Here is a 20256-nt window from a genome sequence, read left to right as displayed (position 1 = left end):
AAGACAGAGGGGATCCTGTTCTAAGGGTTTTAGTGACAGAGCCCCCAAAGTAGTGAGGACCCTGAGTCAGAGTTCCCTTTCATTTCTTAAGGCTGCCTGTTGTAGGTTACCGCCATTGTACCCTCTGCACTCACCCCCAGCGTCCTGTGTGTGTAATTCCAAGTACAGCAGCAGTAACAGGCGATCTGGTGTGGCTCTTGTTATGAGCACACAGGGGAAGTTCTGCTCCTCTTGTGCACAGAACTGAGTCTCAGGCTGGTTGTTGGGGAGTGTGCCTATAACCTCAGTGCTCTGGAGCCCGACAGGAGGCCAACGTAGGCTATGTACGGAGTTCAAGGTCTGCCTAGACTATATAGTATAAGGAGAACATATCTCAGAAGAGCTCGACTTTCCTAAAAAAGGATGTTTTCAAATACCCACCACAACCTCTGGAGGAAAAAAAAAAAACATCTTGAGGTTTAAACTATCAACCGTCTCTCATCTAAGAATATCTTTAAGTAACCACATTAAGAAGTCCAAGGAGCTTTGAAAGAGAAGAATTTTAACACATAGTTCTCAATCTGGTTTTACTTTTGAAAACAAATTTCATCAGGTTTGGTTGGTTTTCGTTTCTTATGGATGATTTCTTATTTTGACGGGAAAACAGCAGAAACTGAAGAAATGAAAGTTTTATTTTCAATGTGCTAAGTTAGCTGATTGAGGGATGGACAAGCCATATAACCCTGGGCCAGATCTCAGCTACTACTTGCTTCTGAAAAAGTTCACAAGCTAAGAATCATTTTTGCATGCCCAAATTGAAGAGAGAGTAAAGAATGGGTAGCAGAGACATACGGAGCATGCAAAAACTGGAATATTTCTTTACCAGCCTATAATGGTGCAAGTTCATGGATCCCTGAACTGTAGAAGCCACTACTGTTTCTATGTTGTTGCAAGCAGAGTGTGGTATTATACATCCTTGGGGGAGATTAGATGGATTTATATCTTCCTGAATCAAGTAAGAGTCCTTCCTCCCAACAATATTATCTCTAGGACTAAATCTAGATGTTTGGTGGTTACCAAACATGGACAGAGGTACAAGTGATGATAGGAGCAAGTAGCTTGTATAGATGTTAATCAGTGTCCTAGGCCATCCAAGAGATTAGTGCCCATGAGATGCCCGCTTCGTTCTTCTCTTGTACTTGCTTGGCAGTCTATATCTTATGCCCACCCAACACAGCATGATATGAAACAGTTGCTCTGATCTCCTAAGGATTCTAGCCTCCCAGGTTGTAACTCCACTGCCTTGGCATTCATACTGCTGCTGAATTGTTAAGAAATCTAAAATCTGGATAATATAGAGGTCTAGGTCTTGAGGATGAAGCTTCCAGGCATCAAAAGTTTACAGAATGACTTTAACTGGAAAAGTAATCTGGTCTTGCAAGATCACTCTGAGTGATATTTGTACTCACCTCCACATGTGTGAGGAGCTGGCTCTATTCCTGTTCTCCAGGCAGTGATAAGGGAAACATGATTTTTAGTGTTATTAAATAATGGGGTGGTGTTTTACACAATCACCTTTGCCATGTGGCAAATGAAGCCTATACTTCCCAGTATAGGAAAAACTCATTGCAGTTGGGTTTTCATGAACAAAAATCTCTGGAGGGCTGAGAACTTTGTATTGGATAACCTAAATCATATATACTCAAGAAACATCAAGCATACTCAACAGAATCTCTCTCTCTCTCTCTCTCTCTCTCTCTCTCTCTCTCTCTCTCTCTCTCTCCCTCTCTTCTCGTGTGTGTGTATGTTTGTGTGTAACAAAAAAAATCAAAGAAAAAAGTAACCAATTTGAGAAGGGGTTGAAGGGAACAGGAAGGTTTGTAACTAGGGAACATAGGAGCAGCTGTAGTGAAGAAAGGGAAAAGGGAAAATTATATAATTAAATTTTAATTATTTTTATTGTAAAGAACGTCTTGTGAAATTTATTTGCTGTACTTCTTGGATGTTACCACCTTCTTCATAAACATGATACTTATTCCTGAGAATGAGAAGGCAGAAGGCCCGTGGCTTGACGGAGGTATCAGTTATCTGGGACAGTGTCATAGTTATGATGGCATGTTTGCATTAAAATGTGCTCACACAAAGTTTTTATGAGAGGTGCAGGACTTTAATATTGAGCACGACTGATAAGATCTTCATTTTACAGTCATGATTCAGTTCCGTTCTCTTCCTTCTTCATTCCATGTTATCCCCTAGAGAGGAATATATTTAGTTTATTTTAACTGATCCTGCCCTGACCCCAAAGACCATTGTTTCATGGCAGTTTTCAAGTTTTGGAAGACTAATGTCTCCCTTTCTTCTTATTCATTTTTGATGGACAAGTTTTTCATACTTAGATAGATTGAGATGTGGTGGGGAATTATATCTGTGTTCCTTTCTTAAAATTCTTGATATTTCAAGTGCTGCATATTTCTGTGCTTTTCCAGTACAAGCTAGAGTTGTCTCAAGTAGTTTGCAGTCTGTTCTGTAAATACCCTAGATATCCTTGATCTAATCATACATTGCTGAACATGCATACAGAGAGAGAGAGAGAGAGAGAGAGAGAGAGAGAGAGAGAGAGAGAGAGAGAAACAGGAGAGATCAATAATGAATCATCTTTACTGAAGAGGTAGACATTTTGAGGTATAACGTGAACATGGTGCCATACTTAAGTAAATGTGTTTTAAAAAGCCAAAAACAAACCAATGCATGTTGTTCTTAAAATAAATAACATTTAAGGGCTAGAGAGATGGCTCAATATTTAAGAGCACTGGCTGTTCTTATAGAAGAATCAAGTTTGGTTCTCAGCACCCACATAACCCTTTGCAACGTTCTATAACTCCAGTCTCAAGGGATTGGACTCCCTCTTTTGACCTCTGCAGGTACTGCATGCATATGGTACTTGTATATGGCAACAAACACTAAACATATAAAAAATACTAAAAAACTAAATAAAATAGGTCAAATCACATAAAGATAATTAAATTACATCTAAATAGAATGTGCCTATTGTTTGCCTACCTTGAGTCAAAATTAATCAAATTTGATGGGGTCTTTTATTTAAGGAAACAAATTTTGAACCACCATTATGTTATCCAGATTTTTATTATCAGTATTAATCGCTGATATTTGACAAAAGCAGTCATGTTATTAATACTTGGATCATTTAAGAAGATTGCTTGTGCACAAGTCTGCTAGGGAGAAAAAGACTCCTAGAGGAGAATTTGGCCTGCAAAAGCAGGTATGTACAGGTATGAGTGGGTTGTGTAGACATGTCCAACTGCTAAAAGTTAGGAAACAGCATTTATCTCCCTAAAATCCACTTGTTGACATCTTACCCCCAGTGTGATGTTTTAGGAGTGGAGCCCTATGGGGTGATTAGGTCATGAGGGGAAGACTCTTTAATGGGATTAGCACCATTGAAAAGACACCTAAAAAACTGCCTCATTCCCATTAGCCTTCTGAAGACACAGGAAAGATGTTTTTCTGTGAAGGCCAAAGCAGTTCATGCCAGCTGAATCTGCTTCCAACTTTGAACAGAGACTTCCCAGCCCAGCAAGGAGTCCGAGCCTGTTGTTATAAAACACTGTTATAGAACCCTACAGAGGTGAAGGCCTGTCATTACAAAATCAGAGACTGCACATACAGTGAGGAGGACTATACACACCTTGGCTTTCAAGATGAAGAAAAGGTTTTAAATCTTATTGGATGTCATCCTTTAAACATCTGTTGGTAAACGTCACCATGTTATCTCCTGGTATTTACACTGAGCATAGCATAGGCTGTTTTATTTGTGCAGAACATTGCTATAGACTCCTATGTAACTGACCCAGGATATGAATGTCTCAGAAAGTAGAGTTTCTTGATACTAGCTGGCATTTTACTAGAAAAATGGTGAACATTTACATCATCATTTGAGCCCATAGATTTTATGAGTCTTGTGGCTGGTATTGGCTGTCCAGACACTATCTTAAAAGCTAACGTCATGAATCCTACTATGTGCAAGCAAATGAAGTTCGGAGGAGTATGTAGGTCTCTAGGACCCAGCAAATGTGCCAGGGTAAAGCTGGTATTCAATGACTGTCTTGTCCATGGGGAAGCTCCAGAAACAACCAATCACAAGGGTTTTTGGTTTTGTTGTTGTTTGTTTGTTTTCCTGAATCTCCTAAATCACAATGGACTACATTTTAATTAGTTCACGTTCAGCTGCTCAGGGATGATGGCTTGTCTGACACCTCTGTGCTTGTCCTTGAATATAACACCTGACGCAAAGCCAGTGACCACTCAACAATGGCCAGACTGAAGTCGGTGGCTGACGCTGTTTGCTAATTTCAAGGTCCGTTCTTAATCACAGTGTCACATCTAATTAAATTAAAATAGATATATATATCTGTCTTCTATCCCTAAAAAATGTACAAACTAAATGGTACACTTTACGAAGGAGGCTACAAAAGGCTTTCAAGGAGAGTTTCAGACTGTCTTCCGCTCAGTTTAGAGTTGTCTTGACGTACGTTAAGACCTGTTTCTAAAGATGATCACACAGTGGGATCAGGGACGTGAATTGATCCTCAATACAGGTCCAAGACAGAAAATGAAATAGAAAACTTCTAGATGCTGTGGGGATGTGTGGCAGTGGCATGCTCTTTGTTCTTTGCGTATTCAGATGGAAGAGGGTCAGCTTGCTAAATTGAAAGTATATACATGCAGCTAGAGAGGGGCCAACACCAACGTCATTCAATTATGATTTTAAAACTCCCAAGAAGACTTTGTAGAGAAGAAAATATTTGATTAGAAACTTTGGAATCAAGTATTTTATAAGGCCAAATGGTGAGGCAGGACAGCCAGACTAAAAAGAGAGCATGCAGAAGGTATACACGGGGTTGGTGCTGGGGCATAGTCATGTCTGCCTCCCAGGTGAAGAACTGAGGACTCTTAGAGATTAAGGTAATGAGTATCTGATGTGTAGCAAACAGAAGTCTTGGTTTTTGCCCAAAATGTCATCCCCAAACACTTCCTTGGTATTGTTTGTGCCAATTCTATCAGTATTTTTAGGACATTGATCAGATTGGTATTTGCTTTTTAATGCTTCTATGTGAAAAGTGAGCTTACTGTGACTTTGGCAAATACTGAACCTCCATAACTTGTTCTTAATAAATGTACATGTGCAAGCCCTCTTCATTTTGGTTTGACCCAATGTGCAAGAGACTGCCATGTCCCTATCCCAGGGAGATGCATGCAGCAGCCAAAGGAAACATATATAAAAGAGCAAGTGTCGACGACCTCTCCTAATGAGAATGCGATTTCTAGCAGAGAGCCTCAGTTAGCAACACGGTAGACATTGCCAAATGGTGACACATTCACTACTCAGAAATGTTTATACTAACACCTGGACTTGGGGCAGCAGTGCTGAGACTTTGTCCACTTTGGGGTTTCTCTCCTCCATGTAATCTTGAGAAAGCTGATACAAGAGTATTGCTGAACAATCTTTCGCAGACTCGGAGCGCCTGCTGCTCTTCTCTACCCTTGATGCCTACACACCATTGGCGACTCCCTGAGACACTTCTTAAGCCAGCTTCTGTTTTACCTCTGGCAGGTGCACCCGCATCAGTCCTGTCTGGGCTATCTCCTCCCTCGCTGTGCTCAAGTGGTTACTTCCATTAGCTTCTTAAGGCACAGCTTTGAGACATTTTACCCAAGGAGGGAGACGAGTCTATTTGAAAACAGGTCTTCTGTGCATTCACTCTGCCTAGATAAAAATGATGAAGGGATGTTTCTTTTCTCTACAAATATCTGGGAAACCAGATTTGAATATTACCAAGTCACAGAAAACAAAGAATTAAAGGAACTTTGATTCTCACATTGAAATGAGGAGTAACATCCCCTTCGACTATGTTTGTGGAGTCAGTCTATGGGAGTCTACTTGAACTTTTGTCTCTATAGGCTTCATGATTCCTAAATTTTACTGAAAAGATAAAAAATAAGAAGAAATGTAAAATACGCATACACATATATATCGCTTGTTTCTTAGACAATACTAACCACATGCTTTTTACAAAGATAATTCAAAAGAGCTGCGTGTATTGATTTATATATATAAGCCTTGGGAAGCTGAGGCAGGAGGATCCTAGGTTAAATAATAAGTTCCACTGAATGTGTGGGAAACAATGTGAGACCTCACAAAATAAAAGCGCTCATAATAATAAATTAATATATGACATAAAAAAGTTTTGAATCAGCTATCCCTAAGCTGAAGCTCACTTTGGTTTCTCTTCATTGCAGTCTCATGAGTTAAAGAAAGATACAATTTGTTTATGATGTCCTTAGCTGGAGATTTTGCTTGTAGCTCCAAAGAACCTCTTTCCTAAGAAATGAGGTAGAAAATGCCTGTTTGTTTGTCTGTCTGTCTGACTGCCATCTATCTATCTGTCTGTCTAGCTAGCTACAGATCTACCTCATAAAGGTCTCTGGCTTACTAATTTGGTGAATGAAGGAGGTACCTAGAAGGCCCGTCCTTCCTAGCTCGGTGATTAAGTTGTGTTAATCGCTGTTCACGGTTTTGCACAGTTGAGTCATATATAGCATGGTTCAGCATTATAATAAAATGTAATCATTCTAATGAGTTTTGTTGATCTTTCCTTTACTGTAGCAGAATATCCAAGGTAATGAAGGTGAATGAGAAGAGTTTTATTTGGGCCCACAGTTTGGAGGCTGCAGTCCCTGGTCAGTTGGCCTGGTTTCTTTAGGGCAGTGGTCCAGTGGATTAAGCTGTTAAATTCATGGCAACAAGAAAGCAGAAAAAGACAGGAAGAAAATTATCTGGATCCCAATGTCATCATCAAGGGCACAGTCCTCATAACACTTCTCACGAGGTCCTGGCAAAGTTCCCATCACCTCCAAATAATGATGTCGGGACTTAGCCCTAATACATGGGGCCTAGAGGGATATTTAGCGTGTGTATAAACTACACATGAGTCAGCTCCATTAGACAAAAACAGCCTTTACTGAGCCTGATGCTCACTGCCCCTAAAAATGGAAGTCATTATCTCCTGCCTCCTTAGCTGGGACTGGCAATGTCACATACAGATGGACGAACATGAACCACAGGGAGCAGTAGTCAAAGTTTATACTTTATGTATAAAATATAGACACAAACGACCAAATGAGATCTGTAGCATCTTGAGGCACTGAAGTACGGTGTTGTTGGAAACACGGATAAAAATGCTCCTTTGGGGCTGAAAATTTAGCAAATAAGTACAGATTTCCCAGCACATCAATTGCAGAGCTGGAGGCTTAAGGTAACCTCAGCGTTAGTTACCTGGAAGTTAGGTTGAGGGGCTGGGCCTCAGACCAGAGCTTGAATGACCCCAAAGACCTTTAACTCCCTGCGTACGTGCTAGAGGACTCTGGCTCCCTGCGTACATGCTAGAGGACTCTGTTCCCTGCCAGCTAGGCAGACTCTCAGGACTCGGAAGCACATGCTGTGTTCATAAATTTTAATCAAACATTGAGGAATGCACTGGCGAAGGAGCGAGGGGTCTGATAATAGCATTTTTAAGCAGACTATGTCATGCACCCGTGTCCTGTGATGGTGAATATGTCAGATGCAGTTTACTTGCTCCTATAGTAGCCAGGCTGGACTTAAAACCAAATGCAGGAATCCCAGGGTCTCTAATGGGTACTGTGCTGTAAAAAAGCTCTCATTGCCTACTTTTGGCCTATGGCATAGGCACAAGCCTAATCTGTGGGAGCAGAACATTACCCTTATTGCTTTCTTTTGGTAAACATCAGTTCTGAGCCCCAAGAGACATGTTGTAATACCCCAGTCTCAGAGCTGCTGAGTTCTTACTGAGTTAATGTCGTTACTGCGCATATTCATGTGGTGGTCAGCTAATGGCACAGGTAGAGGTGAATCGTAAGTCCTCATGGTAATTTTAGGTCATTCATATACATTTAGCCAGAACTCCTGGAGTCTCTTTCCTGAGACCCAGACCCATAACCAGCACAGCTCCTTGGTGCTCGCCCATAAGGACTCAGCACACTGAAATTTCCTGTTCCCACCGCTAAGGATGCTGCCTCCACACACCTTTTGATAAAGAGACCACCAACCCTTCAAAACAAGAAAGGATGAGGGGACAGACTAAAGTTGATCTGTTTCATACTTATTCTAATGAATGTGATGATCCATTCAGTACAGGAAGCATCAGGAACATGAAAGAAAACAGAGAAAGGGAACATGCCCTGGAACAGGACGCATTTCAAACTTCAGATCCCAGCAGGGAAGTCTTCACAGGACTCTCTGCAAAAGAGATGTGGGATTGATTGCAGCAGCAAAGCTTTAGGCCTTCAGGCAGGGATCCTGTCAGGCAGGATCAGTTGATGTTGGAATCAGTTGTGATAGATAATAATGACGTGGGCTTCTCTAAGGCTTTTTAAAAATGCGGGGCAGATTCCTTTCATCTATGGTGAGATTGACTTCTGTGTACCTTTGGAGCAAGCACAGGCTGCGTAAGGTTTCTGACACCCATGAGTCTCTGAGTGATAAAGGCGGGGGGGGGGTGGGGTTTGCTGTTTATTCTTACCTATCTTTTAAATATTGGGTTGAAGAGAGCCGCTAGTGGTAGGCAGCGTAGATTCCACTGTAGAGCGATGGCCTAGTTTGGGATCCAGAAATGGTTTCCCCACCTCTTTAGGATTTTATGGACCTTAACCAAACTTCTTTGTGCCTCTGATTACTTCTCTGTAAAGTGGCTATATAATAGCATCAGCTGTGTATGGGTGTTCTCAAGACCCAGCTACTTTTTTTCTTTGTTTGTTTTGTTTTGTTGAGACAGAGTTTCACTGTAACAACTCAAGCTGGTCTCAAATGCCTTGCCATCCATCCACAACTCCCGGGGTGTTGGAATTACAAGGAAACACCATGACATGTAGCTTTCAGTAATTTGATACTTTTAAAATGCTAGATGAGAATTTATTTAAACTCTCTAAGATGCTAAACTCATGGCAACAAGGTTTTTCCAGGCAGGGTTTCTCTGTGTCACCTTGTCTGACCTGGAACTTACTCCGTAGACGAGGCTGACCTTGAACTCATAAAGATCCACCCGCTTCTGCCTCCCAAGTGCTAGGATTAAAGGTGTGCACCACTACCACCCTATCTAACTAAAATATTTTAAAGGCCTTATGTAAAAATTTTTTGCCATTGAGTAACTTGAGTGTTTTAAATTGTATAGATGTATCACTCATATACATGAGAAAATATTTTAAATAAACTGGGTGCTTTCAAAGCATTTCCTGCCTAGAGGTTCTGGTATTTGTAAAGCATGTTAGAGTTGTGACTAGAACCTTAAGAAACAAAACCTGCTCCCTCTAGTGTGTTTGGTGCCTTAAAGGCTGTGGGTCAGATGGTGTGTTAGTATTACACTCTGTAACCCACACTGGCTGCCCTGAGGGCACTCTTCTTCCAGAAGCTTTCTCAGATGGTAGCTTTTTAAAACTCAAACACCCCTGACTGCAAATTCTGCTACTAGACCATTGTATTCTTGTTATTCCCCTTAAAAGACCCAGCCCTGTGGCAACATGTAAGATGTACCCTGCTGTAACCCTCTGCTTTCCTCCCAGGGGTCCGGCCTCGTTCCTTGTACCTTTCTCCGTCATCTCTCCACCACTCAGCCATCGCTGTGGATGGCTTTGTTTCCCACAGAGGCAGCATGTCTACCCTCCTGGTCTCCCAGGTCCTTGGCTTTCCTGCTTTTGTCTGCTGTTCCACCCGAGGCTCTAGGACTCTGGAAAGAACCTAGACTGTCACCCATGCTTTGTGTGTGAGGTCTCTGGGGGTGCTTCTGCTCAGGGTGCGGAACCCAAGACTTTGCATTTCCCGTGGGCTCCCAGGTGACACTGATGTTACTGGACCCAATACTCCAAAGTCTCTAGCTCAAGGTGCCCAGATTCTGAACATTCTATTTTAAAAATATTTCTTCCCCCGTGAGGAATTTCAGATTACTGACCTGGCTTAGCTTCCATGCTCCCTGGTGATAATTCCTTCTCTGTGTACATTCTCAATACCGTCTCTCCATCAGAGCTGCATGACCAAGCTCCAGACGTGATCAGATCAAACTGTCTATCCAAACCTCCCTCTGTATCCAACGCCAGGTCTTGGCTGGAGGAAGCATCACGCGCTTGTGGGGCTCTCGGTTTTTTCCTACTCCATTGTGTCTTCCTACAGAGCTATATGGAGTCCACCCCACTCCTCTTGTCTGCCTTTCTTGTCCAAGTCACGACTGCTTCTCATTCATAAGGGGAAAGGGACATAAGAACTGTCCAGTACTTATGGTCTGTCTGGACTTCTTATGACCATGCTTGGGCCACTAAAAGGCCAGGTGTCTTCATTAATAAGATGATGTTGCTTTTCAAATTAGAAATATCTCTTAGTTCCTATTGCATTTTGAACAAAGCCAAAGGTCACAATTCTTAATGCTCTTTCTTTATATTTATCAAGCCTGTCCCAGCCTCTGAGTCTTTGTGCTTCCCTCTGCTTAACAATATCAGCTCCGGTTATGCTGGCCATCCTTCCTGATACTCGGGTCTTGGGTCAGGAAGACAGGTCCTACTCTTCCTTCTCTCCCTCCATGCATCACTCCCTGACCTCTTTATCTACTATATTTTCCTCCACAGAACTTATTTTCTGACATTTTCTATAACAGAATAACCATCTTGTTTTTTGTGTGTCCAGCATTATTCTAAGTGCTTTTCAGCTATTAATCTTCTTAACTTAGTGGTAACTCCCTTGTAGACCTCTGTTTTTATCCTCGTTTTACAAATGAAAAACCTTAAGCCCAGGAAGCTGAGTCACTCATGGAAATAACACAGTTGGTATATGTGGGAGCTAGAAATTGACCTCAGCTGCCCTGGCTTACAAATCCGTGTCCTAAGTCACATGGCTATCTTTCCCTGTATGTATGATATAAAGACACAGGTTTAGAAGAACTACCTAATACATAATGTGTGTTTATTACTGTGGATGTCCCACCAATGTGCATGCCCAGGGGGCAGGGACTTGTTGTCTTCTAGTTACTTCCATGTCCCCACCACTAGAGCATTGCTTGGTTGCTTGGCATTTAGATGCTTCAAAGTGTTTATCAGTAAACAACATGGATTCCTCTGGTCTTACTTTCTGTACTTAGAAGCATAAATTTGTTGTTTAAAGAGTGTCATATAAAAGTTTTTTTTAGGAAAGTCTGAGTGGGGCATTTTTCTTAAATATAAGAGTATATTTTAATTGTGAATTTCAATAGTTACATAGTATTAAGTATTTAAAGTCTACTTTCCCTTAAGAAATTAAGTAAAACATATATATATATATATATATATATATATATATATATATACATACATACATACAGTAAAATCAAAACAAATAGCATTGTGCTGTTTATTAGTGGCTGGATTGACTCAGGCTTATCAGACTAAGATTTTTAAATCGCTTCATTTGCAAATTTGCTTAATTAGATCTCCTTCAACAGTTAAGTTCTGTTATAATTCATGTATTCAATTTCCTGTCTAAGTATTTCAAAGGCCTGACAAGAAGCATGTACAATACAAACAAGCAAAATGTCTCAAACACTTACATTACTTATTTAATTAAACTGTCTTAACTTTAAATCACAGCTTTATAAATATATCTATTATTTCTAAACTTAACATTATAAGCGGCACTACAGAAGTCTGATGTGCTGGGATGTGTCTTCTGTGTTATAGGTTTTGGTAATACTAGAACACTTAGGCTAATTGTGTCCCCAGGAAATCTGAAATACCGACCCAGTTTTTCACTGAGGTAGGGTACTGGATACAGAGCCTTCTGAACAGAGGCTCGCCCACTGCAGATCTGTAAGCTAGACCCTTTCTCTTAGTTGCTCAACGCAGAGGACTCTGAGGGCCTCTTCTCCAGTGGAATCTGTCCCTCTCAAGTGCACCCTCCAGCATCAACCTCTTCTACTCTTGTGTATTTTCCGAACTTTTTAACTTCCTTACAGTGTCTTCCACATCTGCATGATTGAAATCCATGCCTACTGTCTCACACCTTGGATCCTACTATTGACCGTCCACATTTAGATCCATGCATTTAGTCCATTGATTTTCTTTGCTAGAACAGCCTGACGGAGAGATAGCTCACATACCGTTTGGTTCATCCATCAGTGCTTTTCCGTAAAGTCACAGAAATGCAGATGTGTGCAAAGCTCATTAGAGGCAGCTTTGGAGCCCTTGCATCCCCCAGGTCCATAGCCTGTCTCCCATTAATTTTCTCTTTCCTCCTCGAAACTACTCACCTAATTTCTGACCCTGGAAGTCTTCATATTTATGAAATGATGTTTCAAGGTTGGTTTACACAGTATCACATTTTAGTCCTTCTTGTGTGGGCATGCCACACTTTGTTTAGCGTCTTGTCAGTAGTGTGTGAGCTGTTTCCACCCCATAGCTGCTGTGAATATTACGACCATAATCATATTTTTGTGTAGACATATGCTTTCAGTTTTTTGAGACTATACTTTCAGGAGTAGAATTGTTATGTTATATGATAGAATTATATTGATGGAGTATTCCAAGGTCCTATCTTCCATTGCTGCACACAGGGTTAATATTCCAGTCTCTCCTCAACTTGCTGTTATGAACATGGCTAAAGTTTTTCACTCTTTACATTCTAGTTGGTAAGAAGTGACATCTAATTGTACTTTTATTTGTAGCCTAGAGGCCAATGTCTTCATGTTTTTATTAGTGATATATGTATGCTTAGTGAAATTTATATTTCTTTTATCCATATTTTGTTGTTATTTTCTTATTATTGGGATGTAGAATGAATCACATATTCTAGATACATGTCTCCAATCAGATTGATCAATAGATGTTTTCTTCCTTTCTCTACATTGTCTTGTTATTATTGCCTTTTGAACAATGGGTATTTCAATTTTATGAAATCCAGTTTATATATTTGTTCTTCTGTTGCTGGTATTATTGATATCAGATCTAAAAATCCATCACAAAATTCAGCCTGATGCACAATTGTCCCTGTACTTTTTGCAAGATTTATATTTTAGTTCTTCCCTTTAGGTCTTTCATCCATGTTGAATTGATTTTCATATATATCATGAAATAAGCATTCAGATTCATTTTTTTCTTCAGCAGCCATAGAGCTATCCCAGCACTATTTTATAACAACTTCTCACTCCATGGACTGGTTTTACACCATTGATTGAAATTAGTCCCCTGTGCTCTACAGGCAGGTCCACCTATAGACGGCCGGTCCTGCACTCTTGCCGTTCTGCTACCTCAGTAGCACTGTTTCTTGTTTACCATTGCCTCATAGCAAGTTTTGACATGGTAATACTTCAATTTGCAGCTTTGTTCATTTCATCAGGATTGGTCGGGCTATTCTCAGCACTTCCTGTGTTCTGGCTGCCCTGAGCACTTCCTGTGTTCTGGTTATCCTGGGCACTTCCTGTGTTCTGGCTGTCCTGGGCACTTCTTGTGTTCTGGTTATCCTGGACACTTCCTGTGTTTTGGCTCTCCTGAGCAATTCCTGTGTTCTGGCAGTCCTGAGCACTTCCTGTGTTTTGGCTATCCTGGGCACTTTCTGTATTCTGGCAGTCCTGAGCATTTCCTGTGTTCTGCTTATCCTGGGTACTTCCTGTGTTCTGGCTGTCCTGGGCACTTCCTGTGTTCTGGCTATCCTGGGCACTTCCTGTGTTCTGGCAGTCCTGAACACTTCCTGTGTTCTGGCTGTCCTGGGCACTTCCTGTGTCCTGGCTGTCCTGGGCACTTCCTGTGTCCTGGCTGTCCTGGGCACTTCCTGTGTTCTGGCTATCCTGGGTACTTTCTGTGTCCTGGCTGTCCTGGGCACTTCCTGTGTTCTGGCTATCCTGGGCACTTCCTGTGTTCTGGCTATCCTGGGCACTTCCTGTGTTCTGGCTATCCTGAGCAATTCCCCATGAATTTTCAGATTAACTTGTTTGCTTCTAGAAAGTCCAGCTGGACATTTTATGGTTGCATTGAATCTGTAAAACATTTGGGTAGCATTTCTGTTTTAACAAAATTGAATGTATTGATTAATAAACATTGTATAACTTTTTGTTTAATATTTTCCTTATTTTTCTAAATAGCGTTTTAGTACTTTACAAAATATGTAATTTTAAGCTTCTTCAGTTTACTCACAATAACCCTTCTGTTACTGATATTAATTTTATTTTTATAGTTGGCACATGAAACTACCCTATGCAATTTTCAATATATACATATTATATAATATGCATATCAAGATTAGCATATGTACCTATTCAAATATTTATTGTATTCTTTTTGGATTGTATAAGTGTGCACACTTGTGGGGTACAGTGTGGCAGTTTATACATATTTATAATATGTGATAATCAAATAAATTAGAGTAGTTAGCATATCTTCCACATTAAGCACTTAAGATTTTTATTAGCACATAATTGTATATACTTATAAGATACAGTGTAATATTTTGATATACCTATGTACTGTGTACTGATATAATGAGGAAAATTAATGGTGCTACATCACTATCTCCTATTGATGCTTTATGTTTAGAGCCTTTGATCTAATCTTTTAGCTAATCATATAATATTTAGTGGAGTAATTTATTATATAAAATAGATTTTTATGGTTTTAAAATAAAATATGAGTATACCATTTCCACCTTCCCTTTTCTGCTGCCAGTCCCTTCATGTGCCCTTCTCACTTGCTTTAAAATTCATAGTAGCCTCTTTTTCTTTAATTTGAAATCCTACATATGTGTATAAATGCACAAATATGCAAACAATCTGTTGAGTCTGTTTAGTGTTGTTTGTATGCAAATAACTTCGGGGCTGACTACTTGGAACTGGGAAACTAATTAGAGGGTTCATTCCTGGGACGACTAATTCTCTCAGCATTCCTTGGTTGCCTGTTATTCCTTGTCTAGAGGTGGGGCTCCAGGAGATTTCTCCCTCCCTTGTTAGCACGTCTTGGTGGTGTGCTTCTTGAGGTCTTGTTGAGGCAGCCATATTGTTGAGGTGGAGAGTGAAGCTTCTCTGTCATTCTCTCCTACAACCCTACAGCTGACTTCCTGGTCTCCTGGTTCTTGAAATCTCTCTGGCCTTCTTCCATGATGCTACTGAGCCTTAGGTCTAGGAGTTGTGTTGTAGATGGAATCATTAGGTCAAGGCATCCCATAATCCCTTCCTCTCTGCATGTTGATTAGTTGTGGTTTTCTCTGATGATCTGCTACAAAGAGGAGCTTGTATGATGGACTGAGTTATCTGGGAATATAAGGATAGATGTTTAAAATGCAGTTAGGGATTGTGCTCTAAGATCCATGATCTTAGTAGCCGGAAAAAGTTAGCTAAGTTTCCAGTACCAGATGTGATTTACATACCATTGAGTAGGCCTTACGGTCAATTAGATTAGCGGCTGGTTGCTATGAGTACCACTATTGCACCCTTAGGGACATCATGCCATGCTGATCCTTGTTGTGGTTCATAGATAGAACTATTATTGATCACTTTCTTCCCTTGACTACTTGTATAGTATTTTCTGGTACTATGACATGGTCAAATTTGCTAGGATCCTCCTGGTCATATGTCTGAAGTAAGTGACATCTGCAGCAATAGGGTCTTGCCTTCAACCTCTGGGAGGCCACCAAAGGCAACAGCAGTAGCCTATGTTGTTTTTTTGAATCTCTTGGACAACTACCCTGACCAACAGGTTTAAAGATGGTTTCCATGCCTGGTGCTGGAGATTTTGTTAGTTAATCTGTGGTTTGGGAAGGAACATTGTCAGCCTAAGTAGCATAACTCCTTTCTGTAAATACATTTTTGTGTAAATACATAATATATAAGAGTAAATACATTTACATTTACTCGCATATATTATGTATAATTTTAAGTAAGCTTTAAAAAACCCCAAAAATATTCCTTATGTTTTTTCCAACATCCATAGTGGTTTTTTCCCCTTTTTTCTCTCTTCTTTTGTCTTAACCTCCTCCCAGTTGAAGCCCATAGCTGCATCTTTCCCATTACATTCTTCAAGTCACCTGTGTCCTGCTAGTCTCCTATCTAGTTTTTCCACTCCCATAGTTCCTTTATAATTTTCCATTTTTTTTCTGGTTACTCCAGGTACTATCTGCACATCTGAAAATTCAGAGCTAGATACGACAGATGACAGAGAACATGCAGTCTTCATCTTTCTGTGTCCTGGTTACCTCCCTTAGTGTAGTATTTTCTGGTTCCAACTATTTACCTGAAAATTTCGTTTTTCTTTATAGCTGAATAGAATATAGTACTGAATAGCACTCCAGTGTGTACTCTTCTCCACTGCTAAAGATCAAACCTAGGGTCTTGCTTATGTTAGGCAGGTAATCTGCCACCAAGCTACCTTTTATTATTATTATTTTCTATGTAACCCAGGTTGTCTTTGAAATGATGTTATTCTAAGGTAGAGTCAGTCTACCTTGTGCTTTAGAACACCAGAATTTGCTACTATTTAGCAAATAATTCTGCCTAACTCTATTTTTTTTATCCATTAAACAGCCCCCATCTTCCATTTCCTTCCCCATGTTTGCTTGCTTTGATAATCCATATTCTACATGCAAATTTTTTTGATATAGACTACACATAGGTGAGAACATGTTATACTTACCTTTCATGTCTGATTTATTCTACTTAACATGATGTCATTCCTTCTACCAGCTTTGCTGCAAAGAATAGGATAACATTTGTGTGACTGAAAAATATTCAGTTGCATAGGTTTCTACATTGCCATCCATCAGTGGGAATCTTTTTGTTTGTTTGTTTGTTTTTGTTTGTTTGTTTTCCAAGACAGAGTTTCTTTGTAGCTTTGGTGTCTGTCCTGGAAGTTGCTCTGCAGACCAGGCTGTCCTTGAATTCACAGGTTTAAAGGCCTGCACTACCACCGCCACCTGGCAGTGAGCATCTTTTAATTGTGAGGACATTGCTGCACAGGTATCTCTTTAATGTGCAGACCTTTTTTTCCCCCTTTAGATGTGTACCAAGAAGTAGAGTTGTTGGATCAGATATGTAGCTAATCACTTCATGCAATATTCTATCAGGAAAAAACACTGGACTTACTTGCAATAGAAGGAACTCATTGCAATAGAGTTAATGCTATAGTTAACACACTCACAGCCAGCATCATACTGAAAGGGATAAGACTGAACACTCTTGATCTGGACTTTAACGAGAATGGCTGCTGTTGCCTCTCCTCTTCAACACAGTAATACAAACCTTAGAGCAATTAGTAAAAGAAAATGATGGTGGTATTTTAAATGGAACCTTTTCTTAAATTTATTTTCAGGATGTTGAGCACAAACATTCAGCTGATATTTCATATTGGTCTTGCATTTCCTACAACTTTGAAGAACTTATTCTAAATTTTAGCAGTTATACGTACAAAATCATGTTTGAAAATATAGACATTAACACCCTTCTTTTCTAATATGATGGCATTTATTTACGTTTGTTTGTTTGACAAGTTTCTGTGGTAAAATGCAGTGTTGCTTTAAAATGGCAAACATGAACACCCTCGACCTCGGAAGGAATGCATCCCATTCATTCAGCAGGCAGTGTAATACTAGCCAAGGGGTTTCATCGTGGGCCTTTTTTAGGGTGTGTCCATACCCTTGTATTCATACTTTATTGTGTGTGTACTTTATCATGAAAGGATATTGGCACTGAAATATGTCAAGTAATTTCCTATGTCAGTTGAAATGATCCTGTTTTTCAGATGTAAAACCCAAGTTGGATTCCTAGTAGAGGTCTTATTTGGTCACATGGTGTAGTTCTCTTTATGTGTTTCTTCCTGGATCTCCAGGATTTTGTGGGTTCTCTGAATGTATGTCTTCATGATGCAGACATAAAGGTCTATTTTTTCTGGTTGTGTCATAGACTTGGGTCCACAATTAATATTGGAATTATAACAAATTAGATCTCTTTATCCCCTTCTTTTTTGGAGTATTTGTGTCAGTTGGAAATTGTCTCTTCTACCAGCATGGTGGCACACGCCTTTAATCCCAGCACTTGGGAGGCAGAGGCAGGCAGGTCTCTGTGAGTTCAAGGCCAGCAAAGCAAGTTCCAGGACAGCCAGAGCTACACAGAGAAATCCTACCAAAGGAAAAAAGAAAAAGTATCATTTAATTCTACCTGTGGTTTTAGGCTTCCCACCTGGTTTTCCAGCATTCTGAGCTGTTAAGATCCATCCTGCATCTGATTATCTGGAGCGTTGTTGCTCATCAGTGACCTGAGGCTGAGCTTTTAAAGCTGTAGTTGTTATTGTTGTTGTTGTAAGAGGACAGGGACCCACAAAAAGCTCCCCTAGCTTTGTGTACAGAGCAGTTATATGAGCAGGGGCAAAGAATCCTTGTTCATAGCGCATCGTCGTCAGTCGGGGTTCCAATTTTGTCATCTCAGTTCCTTCAGTTGGTTCGTAAAGCAGATTCTCTAATTGAATTAAATAACTCTCTATGTCTTTCCCCGAGACAAAGTGTAAGATGATTCTGAGGAATGGAACGCTTCATATTTTAAGACTGGAAGACATTTGCTCATTATATGACAAAAACAATGTTGACGTAATTCCTTTTATAGCAGTGGGGATGTGCTGGTAGCCTGCTACCTGCCAGCACAAGAAGTCCTCTATGCCTCCATTACACATGTGTTTCATGCCCTCCTCATCTTCCACCTTTAACCTTCTAAAACCAAGCAACCTAGAATTTTCTTGACCTCTGTCTAGCTCACTGGGTCCTCTCTTGTCTCCTTAATCAAGCACATCGAGAATCTGACCATTTCTTTCAAATATTTTCTGGATTTCTATTTTAGGTGTCGGGTATCACCGTTTGTGTACAATACCCAAAGGAGGCCAAAGGAGGGTTTCAGATCCCCTAGAACTGGAGTGACAAATGCAGTTACCCTGGTCCTTTGGAAGCGCAACCAGTGCTCTTAACCTCTGAGCTAGCTTTTCAGGCCCTCTTTCAAACAGTTTTCAAGTATCATTGACCAAAAACATTGGAAGTGTGTGTATAATAGAAGTGCAAGGAAGGGAAAGGTAAAGGGGAAGAGATGCAGATGAAAGGAGACTGGGTGGAAGGGGAACAGGTTGACAGGATTATTCCGTGGACTGACCGTGATGGGTTCCCATGACCCTGGAAGTCCCAGTGTCTCTCTCAAGTATTTCTTACCTGGCTTCCTGTTCTTCTATCCAACTCTGACTGATGGGCGTGTTATTTGGGGTTTATAACATCTACACTCTGAAGGTTCTGATCCTGTTAGCGATAATGGATAGAAGATATTCCTTGCCTACATGCGTGTTGATTTCTCCTGGGACAATTTCTCTCACCTTTCAGTAAATGGGGTCTTCTGTAGTTAAAGTCATTTCTTCCTTGGAAAATCTTTGAAATTTCATTTGGAATGCTCATTAATAGGGCCATGAATGAATTAAATGAGGTATAGACCTTTAGACGCTAAGTCTTGTTCTGTTTAATATTTTAATGATACCTTTTGGCCTTCTCTGCCTGACATCACAGCAGAGTCAATCCATCATAGACAATTTGACTATTTATCCATGAAGAGATAAATTAGAAGCATTAATGTCAAGGTTCTATTTCAAATTCTTTATGTGCCTCCATCTCTTATGAAATTGAAATACATTACAGGCATCTGCCTTTAGGTAAGAGCAATATGCATATTGATCAACGATACTTTAAAAGATGAAAAGATTAAGCTGAATAGATGGTTCAGGGGTTAAAAGCCCTGACTGCTCTTCCAGAGGACCTGGGTTTGATTCTCAGTACTAACACAGAAAGTCACAAACATCTGTAACTCCCGGAATACATATGGTGTATAGACATACATGCAGTTAAAACACCCATACATATAAAATAAATTTTGTTTGTAAAATGAAAAGATAAAAGCAATACAATAAATGGAAAGTTTTGGGCTATCTCTATCTCAATTCAGTGGTGAATCATGCTGCTGATTTCTTTCAAAGGCTTTTCTATGTTCTGGTTCTCTTTCTATGGTCCATATTTATCCAATGATAAATAGTGTTGTAGCTGTGTTCACCGTCAATACTGCAAAATCATCTTATGAAACTGTAGTTTTCACTTTGTACACTTGATCGTGTGAGGATATTGCTATTAGAATGATGCAATAATACATTCTAATAACATATGTAAGCTGT

The 20256-nt window shown here is 40.1% G+C and overlaps 1 protein-coding gene across 3 annotated transcripts in view; it reads left to right on the top strand.

The window, feature by feature from the left end:
• The window catches only part of Kcnn2 (potassium calcium-activated channel subfamily N member 2), a 350618-nt gene that overhangs the window by 275833 nt on the left and 54529 nt on the right, over positions 1-20256 (top strand). The gene's annotated exons all lie outside the window — the stretch shown is intronic.

Source organism: Microtus pennsylvanicus, chromosome 4 (assembly GCF_037038515.1).
Source record: "Microtus pennsylvanicus isolate mMicPen1 chromosome 4, mMicPen1.hap1, whole genome shotgun sequence".
Lineage (NCBI taxonomy): Eukaryota > Metazoa > Chordata > Mammalia > Rodentia > Cricetidae > Microtus > Microtus pennsylvanicus.
This window is presented reverse-complemented; position numbering and strand designations above follow the sequence as displayed.